The sequence below is a fragment of the Balaenoptera musculus genome, chromosome 7 (assembly GCF_009873245.2).
Source record: "Balaenoptera musculus isolate JJ_BM4_2016_0621 chromosome 7, mBalMus1.pri.v3, whole genome shotgun sequence".
Lineage (NCBI taxonomy): Eukaryota > Metazoa > Chordata > Mammalia > Artiodactyla > Balaenopteridae > Balaenoptera > Balaenoptera musculus.
This window is the reverse complement of record NC_045791.1, coordinates 57,900,265-57,911,059: the sequence shown is the minus strand read 5'-3', so window position 1 is coordinate 57,911,059 and position 10,795 is coordinate 57,900,265. Positions and strand designations below refer to the sequence as shown.

The 10,795-nt window shown below is 41.7% G+C and overlaps 1 long non-coding RNA gene across 1 annotated transcript in view; it reads left to right on the top strand.

Moving 5' to 3' along the window:
- The first annotated feature begins 127 nt into the window (after positions 1-127).
- The window catches only part of LOC118898163, a 362,799-nt gene continuing 352,131 nt past the window's right edge, over positions 128-10,795 (top strand). The window contains exons 1-2 of the long non-coding RNA XR_005020630.1: positions 128-326; positions 7,267-7,456. This is a non-coding gene — a long non-coding RNA (uncharacterized LOC118898163). The remainder of the gene's footprint in view (positions 327-7,266; positions 7,457-10,795) is intronic.

Genomic DNA, 10,795 nt, shown 5'->3' with positions numbered 1-10,795 from the left:
TTTCTTCTCGCGCTTCTTTCCCCTCCCCCACGTGGGCTTTTCGGTCTCCATTATCGAATTCATTTCATTCCCGCGCCTGAATAAAACCACATTTTCCCTTCTTGTACTTTAGGGTTGTAAGAAAGCCCTCTCGGCCCCTTGGCGTCTCCTCGCACGTTTCCAAATGGCAGGGCCTGGTGTCCGTGACTGGGATGCCCACTGTGAGGGCCCGAACTGAAAATCCCTGACACTGACATATGTGAATCATGGGCATCTTGGAAAGGCCTCAAAACGCGGCTGAAACACTGAAATTTCACCCTTAATGATCTGAGGCAAGACTGGTCGAGGTCAGTTAATTAGATACTCATTGATATCTCAAGAAATCTGTCGGCACTATTTTCTTAAATTTCTAGTTACTGTGGAAAGAGCTGAAGGAACTGTTCTCGTGGACTGGATTTAAGGAATGATTTACAGGATTGCTAAAAGTAAGACCACCAGATACATTCCCTATTCGCGAGTGATTTTTACCTAATTATTTTCACTTGTGAAGTAAAACAAACAAGATCAAAGAGTTGATCTAATTCTTTCTTGGTCTCCCAAGTGACCTTAAGTCATTTGACCTTACTGAGCTTTAGTTTTAGGAGTTTTTTTTAATGAAAATGCGGATAAGATTTGGTGATCTCCAACACCCATGACAGCTGTAAGGTAATAATCTATGGATCCGTATTGAAGCAAAGGTGCTGGTAAAAGTGACCACAGTTGACAGGTCTCCCTACCATGCTAAGAAATGCCCTATATTTTAATGTAGCAATCCATATGAGCATCTCGTTTAGAATTGATCAGGCCCTCCCTTGGAAAGATTAGAAATCTAATCAGTTATATTCTAAGTTGTTTGAAAAGCAGCTTGTTAACCAGTGGGGAATGGTCAGCTCGGAGTTTGGGGGAAAAAATGAGCACAAAGAATAACAGTTCGTTGATGTTTATCTAACATTGCCCAAGTGGAACAGTGTTTGATTTGGGAGACAGGAACAAAAGGTACTCTGTTCTGGGGCAGAAACCAGTCACCAGGCCTTACTGTATCTTGGCTGAAACAACCCTCCAAGCAAAGTAACCCTCCTCTGGTTGCTCTGATTCTATTATCACAAGCAAATTATTACGTATTCTGCTTATCAGGTACTCCTGATAGCCAACAATAGTACTTGAGATATTGGGAAATTTTCTACCCTTAGTGTCTCGTTAATATGTAAAAGCTTTGTGAGTTTGATTACTATGAAATAGTCTTGAATAACTCGGTCACTTCTGAGTATGTAGAAAAACGTGAAGTTAGAGACTTTAGGGAGATGGTATTCAAACCAAGGTGCCTATGAGAAACTGCAAGAAAACTGATCGCTTGGCTTCACTTTAGGGCATGTTTGTCTAGGTGTTTTCTAACCAAGTTATTTCTAATCAATAACTTCTGTTATTCTTTCTTTGAATTGTATGAAGTTTTCATATTAATTTGAGAAATGGTGGGGGATGGGATACTAAGTACTTCCATCCAGGAACACGGTATGTCAGTCCATTTGTTCAAGTCTTTTGTCCTACAGTAAAATGTGGATTCCTCCCAGATACGTTGTTCACACAGATTCTGTAGTTTTTAGACATTAGCTATTTTTTATGCTTTTGTCTAAGCCTCCTCTCCAGCTCTGGGGCACATGATATCTCGTTCAGATATCCCTGTTGGAGTTCTTGACCCTGTTGGACACAGACTTGAACCTTGGCTGTTTTCTATCCTTGTAACCCTGGCTGTTTTTGAAATGTGAGAGACAGAGAGTGTATGGGGTAGGGAGCAGAGGACAAGGGTCCTAGGGTGGGATGGGGTGGCAGACTGATTTTATGAATAATCTATATCAGGGCCTCTCAACTTCTTTCACATCACAACACATAGAGAAAATACTAATTTTTTAAAAATAAATTTATTTTATGTATTTATTTTTGGCTGCGTTGGGTCTACGTTGCTGTGCACGGGCTTTCTCTAGTTGCAGCGAGCGGGGGCTACTCTTCGTTGCGGTGCGCGGGCTTCTCATTGCAGTGGCTTCTCTTGCTGCCGAGCACGGGCTCTAGGCGCGCAGGCTTCAGTAGCTGTTGCGCACGGGCTTAGCTGCTCCGCGGTATGTGGGATCTTCCCGGACCAGGGATTGAACCCGTGTCCCCTGCATTAGCAGGCAGATTCTTAACCACTTCGACACCAGGGGAGTCCCAGAAAATGCTAATTTTTGTACAGCACACTAGGTTACATAAAAGAAGAGATTTAGAGGCATCTAAATGATGGTAAAAAAAAAATTATCACATTTTCTTTAAATTAAATAATTATGATAAAGTAAAATACAGTGTATTAGGGAAGATATTAAAAATTAAATTTGGATAAAACTTTCAAATAGAAATTTTCCACATGTTTTAATAATCGACTTGAATTTGTTCCTGTGAATATACTTTGATATTAGATTTTATGGTTGAAATGGCTTTATTCAGTTTCTGATCTAGACTTTTTAATGATAAACTCATATTCTGAATAGTAATTATCAGTGAGGGACTCTGATCACCTAAGAGTCAGAGTGGGTGATAAAATATTTAAAACCATTTTATACAACCGTTCAAAATGTACAATTGTAATTATGTTTAAAGAATAACAATTCTTACAACTCTTCCGTTTCGTTTATTGACAAATGTAATGTTGCAATTTCATATGATAACGCAAATGGATTTCAATCCCAATAGTACATTTTTAGTCCATTTTTATATCAAGACTTCCACATTGAAACTCTAGTTTTCAGAACACGCATGCATTGTCAGTAGCTAGCCTGGGCACTATTCAAAGAGTGTACTGCTGCAAAGGGATAGAGATGGCCAGTATATGTTTAGACAGATATTAAAGGCATTGCCTGGAGCTGAGCCCACCAGCAAACTACACTCTGCCAAGGCTCCTCTCTCATCCCCTGACAGATTACCCCTGAGGCTGTGTGCTGTGCCCCATGGGTCTCCTGCATTGGCTCCAGGATCTTCGGTCCATGACAGGCAGTGGGGTGCTTTGCAGATAGATGCCAGATGTGGCATCTCCTTGGCCGCATGCAGACAGCAGAACTGTAAGTGCTGGTTGCTTCTTTGGCATACACCTCAGACTGCTCTGCACAGGTGCCTGAGGAGACCTCAACAAGGCTGCTCGTGGCCAGAGGTAGTAGCCCAAAGGGCTCTGGCTGCCCCCGACTGCTCTCAACTGCCCCATGCAGGAGGGGTCAATTTCTCACTTACATTCAGGACACCAGCACACCAAAGTCCACCAGTTGGGAAGCTCTGTCTGTATTGTGTGCCTCATTTTATGAATGAGGAAGCTGTTTTACAGGTCAAGGAGTTGATTTTTTTCCCCAAAATTAAGAGCAAATATGACAGAGTCAGAACTGAAAGAAAGAAGAGAAATTGAATGAAAATATTTTGGACAGGAGGAGGGTAATTCTTAGAAGGGAGGAATTGTAATATACTATAAGCTTTGTTATCTGCCACTATATTCAGAACATGCTAATAGCTTTATTTTTCTAAATTCTTGGTTTTTAAATGAGTATATGAAGTAAAACACAAAACAAAACAAACATCTCTCCCTCCAAATCCTATTACACAGATTTGACTGCAGTCAGTGTAACTTGGTACATACGCTTTTACATTCTCTTCTAGGCCTAATCAAAGCTTTAAGTATATATAAATGTGTATACATAGCCATATCTGTTTCATTACAGAACATATAAAACTATCCAGATTGATCTGAAATTTCCTTTTTACCACCCACTTACCAAACCAGTCATTTATTGAACTCTTACTATGTGCCAGGAGATGCTGGCTGCTGGAAATTCATCATGGTCACTCACATTATTGAACACTTACCCTGTACCTTGCATTGTTGTAAGCACCTTATGTTCTTGATCTCACTTAATTCCCATAACAACCTTAGGAGTAGGCCTTATTATTATTGTCATTTTTATTAGGGGAGTAAACTAGGGCTTAGGAAGTTGAATAAATTGACCAGGGTCATATAGCCTCTACAACTAAGGAGATGAGGTAGAATGTCATGTCATAGCTGTATTTACATTTTAATATTCTTAGAAGTAACAACATTTTCTTAAAAGATTTTCTGTCATGCATTTGTCATGTTCGCTACCTTTTTTCATCATGTCTCCAGAGACTGGATGGCTCATAGTAAGCAATTCATTTATTTGTTGTTGAATAAATAAGTGAATGAACAATGAATGAAATTTTTGGGTCCCCTTCAGTGCTCTGCAGGACCTACTGTATAATTTGTGGGCCTACTGCAAAATGAAAATGCAGGACCCCTTCCTCAAAAATTATTAAAAATTTCAAGACAGTGACACCTGAGCATTAAGCCAAGCCAGGACCCTTATGAACGCAGGGCCCTGTACAACCTTGATGCTGGCCCTGGTGCCTAGGGTAGTGCCCTGTCTAGAGCAGGCTCTCAGTCTCTTTTGGATGATTTATTCATTTTTCATTTTGTGATCTACCTCCACTTCCTCATCAGCCACTCATTTCTTATGTGTTCAGAATCTAGTTTCTGTCCCAAGTTATGGAAATTCTTTCTCCAAAGTCACAAAAGACTATCTAGCTGTCAAATTAATTTCCCTATTCTCAACGTTAATCCTCCTGTTTTAGTCATTTCAGGATGCTTTAACAAAATATCATTGACTGGGTGAACTAAAAAACAAACATTTATTTGTCACAGTTCGAGAGGCTGGGAAGCCTATCAGGATGCTAGCATGATCAGATTCTGGTGAAAGCCCTCTTCCTGGTTTGCAGATGGCTGTCTTCTCTCTGTGTCTTCATACGGCAGAGAGAGGGGGAGAGAGAGAGAACCAGTGAGAGCGTGAGCACTAGCTCTCGTGTTTCTTCTTTATAAGGACACTAATCCCATTATGGGGACTTTACCTTCATGACCTAATTACCTCCTAAAGGCCCACCACATTGGGATTAGGATCTCAGCAAATGAATTTTGGGGAGACACAAGCATGCAGTCTATAACACCTCCCTAACCCAGGGATTGATATTACTGCCTATCCCTCCTTTTGGTGTTCTCCTCTCTTGTCTTTATTAAGAACATTGATTCTCTTTTTCAGTACTGTCTCTGCTTCCTTTTGGAGCCTTCCCTCTTTCATTGTCTTCTCCCTCCCATAAGGTTTTGTTAACACTGAGGTATGGAACCTCTGGAGGAACTTTGTGAAGTGTACCCATTGCTCTCCCTGGAGTGGCCACTTTCCCTGGGAAAAATGTGAATGGTATACATGCCTGAGAACCCTCAAGGAATTTGTACATGCCTCCTGGGAGGCTGAAGTAGTGGTCAGGTCTGATTAGTGTTTTGAGATGATGGGATGAATCACACCCTCCTCCCAACACACACACACACACACACACACACACATACACCATGGATAGGTGATTTAAAGGGTGAGGAGGTAATTTGACACTAGAAATATTAATGAATCATACAATCATACAATGACTATGCTCTCTCTCAGATCTCAACTTGGAAATTTGAAAGGGCTAAAATCTTTGTAGCAAGTCTTTTACAAATGACTTCCCTGTATTTCCCTAGTCACATCTTTTGGGATGGATATCTGTAATTTTGTCTGCCTAGTATCTAGTTCCCTTCAGGGTTCTAGTAATAGTGCTCTGACTTTCTTATGGAACCACCCACTTCTCTTTCTTATACGATATGGTTCAGGGGGAACTGATCCCACCCCTGACCACAGGGGCAGCATTTGACTTAGGCCTGGCCAATTAGACCATTGTGTCCTCTAGCTTCGGTAACTGGTTCAAGATTGGGCAAGTGTCTTATCATTCATTGATTCATTTATTCTCTCGACAAATATTTATTGAGCACCAGCCATGTGCCTGGTAATGTTTTAGGTGCTAGGGATACATCACGGGGGAAAAAAAAGACAAAAGTTCTTGCCTTCATGGAGCTTACATTCAATTGAGGGAGGCAGACAATAAAATAAATCAATAAATAATATAGGATATTGCAAGGTGATAAATGGATGCTGTGGAGCAAAACAAAATAAGGAAGTTGGTAGGGAGTGCTGGGAGAGGAAGGAGAAAATGCATTTGGATGGTCCAAGATGGCCTAACTGAGAAGGTTGATGTTTGCGCAAAGACTAGAAGGAGATGAGTGATTGAACACTGGACATTTGGGGGAACAGGAAATAAAGAATAAGGAAGAGAGGATAGCAAGTTCAGTGACCCTGAAGCAGATTCACATCTGGAGTATTTGAGCAAGGAAGCCAGTTTGCTAAAAGCAGAGTGAGTGAGAGGTTAAAAGAATTGGAGTAAGGTCAGAGGTAATAGGAGGTATGATCTTACAAGAATTATAGGACTTTGCAAGAATTTTGGTTTTTACTATGACAGGAGAATCCATTGGATAGTTTGAGCCTTAAGTTCTTACAGGATCACTCTGAACTCTTTGTCAGGTAAATCACTTATCTCTGTTTCATTAAGATCTGTTTCTGGGGTTTTATCTTATTCTTTCATTTGGAACATATTTCTCTGTTTCTTCATTTTCCATGACTCTCTGTGTTGGTTTCTGTGCACTAGATAAAACACCCACCTCTCCCCGTCTTGAAGGAGTAGTGTTGTGTAAGAGATGAAACTTATTGTTCAGTCGGCCCTAGCGCTTGGTGTCTTTTGAACCTTAGTGATTGTCTAAGCAGTCTTCTTTGTTCTTAGTGGATGAGGGTATGCCAAGACTTGTCAGTGTTCCAAAGGGGAGTATCTCAGTCATCACCTAGATGCAGGCTGATTGGATGGTGGACCTTCAGGCAGTAACTCTTAGAGTATGCAAATAGGCCTCTTTCAGGGAAAGTCTGGGAGATGGGCATTTCTGTCTACTCCTTCTGCACTGAGCCCTGGGAGGATGGCTGGTTAAGAACTGTTTGTTTGCTACACTTTACAGGATCACTCTAGTTGCTTGTTGAGAATGGATTATAAGGGGGCAAGAATAGAAGTAGTGATACTCATAAGATTATTGGAGTAATTCAGTTTAGATACGACAGTGTCTTATACCTGGGGGATAGCTAAGAAGCTGATGAGAAATGGTTAAATTCTGGGTATGTTTTGATGGTAGAGCCAACAAGAATTCCTGTCAGACTGAACATGTGGCGTGAGAGAAAGAAAGGAGTCAGGGGTGAGTTAATGAGTTATTACACTCAAAGATAGAGTTAATGAGTCTAAATTCTGAATCTTTTGTTTAAACAGTTGGAAAGAGAGACTCTTTTCAATGTGGCTGCTGAAATGAAAGGAGGAAGTCTGCAGTTTCTTATTGCCTCCTTATCATCATGAGGAAAAAGCCAGCGCAAGAATGGAGCAAACTGGGAGCGAAGCAGAACCAATAGATCACAAGCACAGAACCAAGTCCTGATGACATTGTTTGCGCTCCTTGATCCAGGTAGGCTCAAGGCAGGATCTGCCCCTTGATGTTTCAGTTACAAGAGCCTAAGTTCTTTTTGTACTTAAGCAAGTTGGATTGGGTTTCTGTTACTCGGGGCAAAAGAGCCCCAACTAATATACCCCAGGAATAGAGCAAAGGTGTATATCTTTCAGGTGAAAAGTGAACCAGCAAGACGATGAGGCTTTACTCCTCCTCAGAGGATAAAGAGCCTCATCCTCTGCCCCAGGCTGAAACGCCTTGAGAAAGAAAGGGTAAGAGACCACTAGGGCCTGCAGAGGCCTTTCTTAAGACTACTCTTTTGGGGGAATTCCCTGGTGGTCCAGTGGTTAGGACTTGGTGCTCTCACTGCTGGGGCACTGGGTTCAATCCCTGGCTGGGGAACTAAAATCCCATAAGCATCATGGTGCAGCAAAAAAAAAAAAGAAGAAGAATGAAGACTACTCTTTTTGAAGAGTTCTTTGAGTTCTTTATTTTAGCCAAGACAGACAAAGAACTAGAAACCCTGTGGGAGGAAGGGCACAGGGTTGTGCAATTTTCTGAGCTGAAGGAATGAAAGAGCGATGGGACAATTCCCTTCCCAAGTCCTTCTGATTATCGTAGAGATTCCCTGAGGAGTGTCTCAAATAAATCTGCCTCATATCTTCCTTAACATGGCACCTTGCCTTGCCTCTGCTGCCAGCCACCTCTATGAGAACGTCATCCACACAGCACTGCAGTCTTCTGAGGGACCACCCTCAGCTCTGAGGGTGCACTGTGGGCTGTGGTACAGTGGTGACAGGCTGGGAGAATGGCCCTCTCCCCAGCTCTGTTACACTTGCACCAAGTTTCACAAAGACTTTAATGAACACAGCTAAAAACCTCAATAAATAAAGCAAAGTACAAGTAATTTAATGGAAAAAATAATTTAAAAGACAGAATCTATTAAACAAAAAAACTTTAGCTTTTAAATATTTTCTTGGTTATTTCCTCCCGTTTATTCTTTTTTAAATTTAATTTTATTATTATTTTTAAAAATTAATTAATTAATTTTATTTATTTGGCTGCATCGGGTCTTAGTTGTGGCAGGTGGGATCTTTCGTTGCAGCATGCAGGTTGTTCGTTGTGGCGCGCGGGCTTTTCTCTAGTTGTGGCGCACGGGCTCCAGAGCGCGCTGGCTCAGTAGTTGTGGTGCTCAGGCTTAGCTGCCCTGCAGCATGTGGGATCTTAGTTCCCGACCAGGGATTGAACCTGCGTCCCTGCATTGAAAGGCGGATTCTTAACCACTACACCACCAGGGAAGTCCCCCATTTATTCTTCTAGATAAACTTTAGAATCACTTTGTCAGCTTCCAAAAACAAATTCCAAAAAAATTTGCTATAAAACTGTAAGTTTGAAGAGAACTGACCTCTTTGCAATAAGAAGACTTTCCATCCCAGAGCATGGAACGTGGATTATATCTCAGTCAGAGACTTGAGCATATTTACAGGAGGAGGCAGCAGAGAGGGATCATTTGCAAATGCAAGAGAAAAGAAAACTGATGGATGGAATGAGATCTTAGAGGTGGGAGCAGGTGGGCTCTGGGACACAGAGGGAAGGCTTAGCCTAGACGGGGGAGTCGGTTGTCCCACTCAAGGATGGATATAGTACAAGTAAGATTGTAGATAGAACCTCAGGAAGTTGAAGGAGTACCTGCCTGATGGCCTCTCTTCTCCCTCATGAGTAAGAAACAAGGTTATCTGCAGAGATGGTTAGGGGCAGTGGAGGGTGGTAAAATTTTGAATAGATGTTGTGAAAGAACTGATTAGGTCCTCCAGAAACCCAGTTTGAACTGGGGTGGCTTCACTCTCCTTAACTGGGTAATTTCCTCCAGCATGTCTCAGTAGACTGAGAGTAAGATCAAAGAAATCAGCCAGTCAGTTTGGTCCAGGATTGGGGAGTGGAATTGGAGGCCTTAGGGAGCAAAGGAGTTGAGAGTATTAAGAGAGTGGTTGAGGTCATGGGTAATGAAGATTAGATAAAGAGGTGAAGACTGTGATGGATTGGGAGAAAATTGAGCAATCAAATTAAAAAAGAAGAGTGGAAATAACTGGATGAGAGAACTAGAGGGATCAAAGGTTGTGATCAGGTGGGATACATATCAGAGGTGGAGGAGTCCTCTGTGATGACAAAGTCCATGGAAGTGGCCGGCTGAAGTGGAGGGGAGATGATGCCTTCTCAGGTGAGGGGGTCAGGAAATGTGAAGCCAGAGTGTTAGGTTAGTTGGACAAGGACACTGGATTTAAAGGGTTAAATGAGATAATATGCATGAGTGTGCTTATGATACACACACTGCCTACATGACATTCCACTAGATGCGAGGGCTTTGGAAAGCCTCAGGTCTTCAAAGGAGACCACGACCCAGTAGAGTGCTGGTACTGATGTCTGGTTAATGAAATTCATATCCCATCCTACATGAATGGTAGGTAGAACTGCAGTACTAGGGCAGGAGGGGCTCAGAACTGGAGAAGCTGAGGGTGAATTGTCAGCTCCAGTCCTGGGAGCAAGTCACAGAGTTTTGAATGGATCTGGGAGGAATCTCAGCATGAAATGGGAGTCAAATGTTAGGAAGGAACTAGGCAGATGGAGTGAGAGGAAGGAGATGGGAGCCCTAGAAAGAAGATGGACTTAATTTTGGTGGACAGGTTCCCCAGCACAGGATTACTTTCATGCAACTGGGAGTGCCCCGAGTAACAACTTGGATCTGGCATTTCTTACTGTGATATCTTGGTAGCTATCACTGGCCAGCCCTCAGTTTTATCTTTATTTCTCAAGCTCGCCAATACCACCACTACCTGTACCACCCTAATTTTGATTTATTTTAGTTTTAACTACACGCAGCAACCTGGCTTCTATGTGGCTGAGAAAGGTCAGTGCACACACAAAATGAAAATAGTACGAAGTGTAAGACTGTAAGAAAAAGAATTTTTTTTGGGGGGGGGTGTTGCCGTCAGTACAGTTGGTCTCAGCTTTTGGAAGAAAGTCATCTGACTGAAAGAAATGAGATTAACACCCGAATTGACTGGCAGACCTTTAATTTTTCTCAGGGCTACTTTCCCCCAATCTTTTTATTATAGAAAAAAAAAAATACCGAAAAGTTGAAAGAATTGTACAAAAATCACCTTTATACCCACCAACTAGGTTCAACAATTGATAACCATCTGTCATTTATTTTTCATCTATCTGTATAGAAATGCATTGCAAATATCATGACACTTTTCCCCTGATATAACCTGCATAACCTAAAAACAAGGACATCCTCTTATATAATCACATTACCATGGGTTTTTTATTTATTAAATGTTTTGTAATTAATTGCAG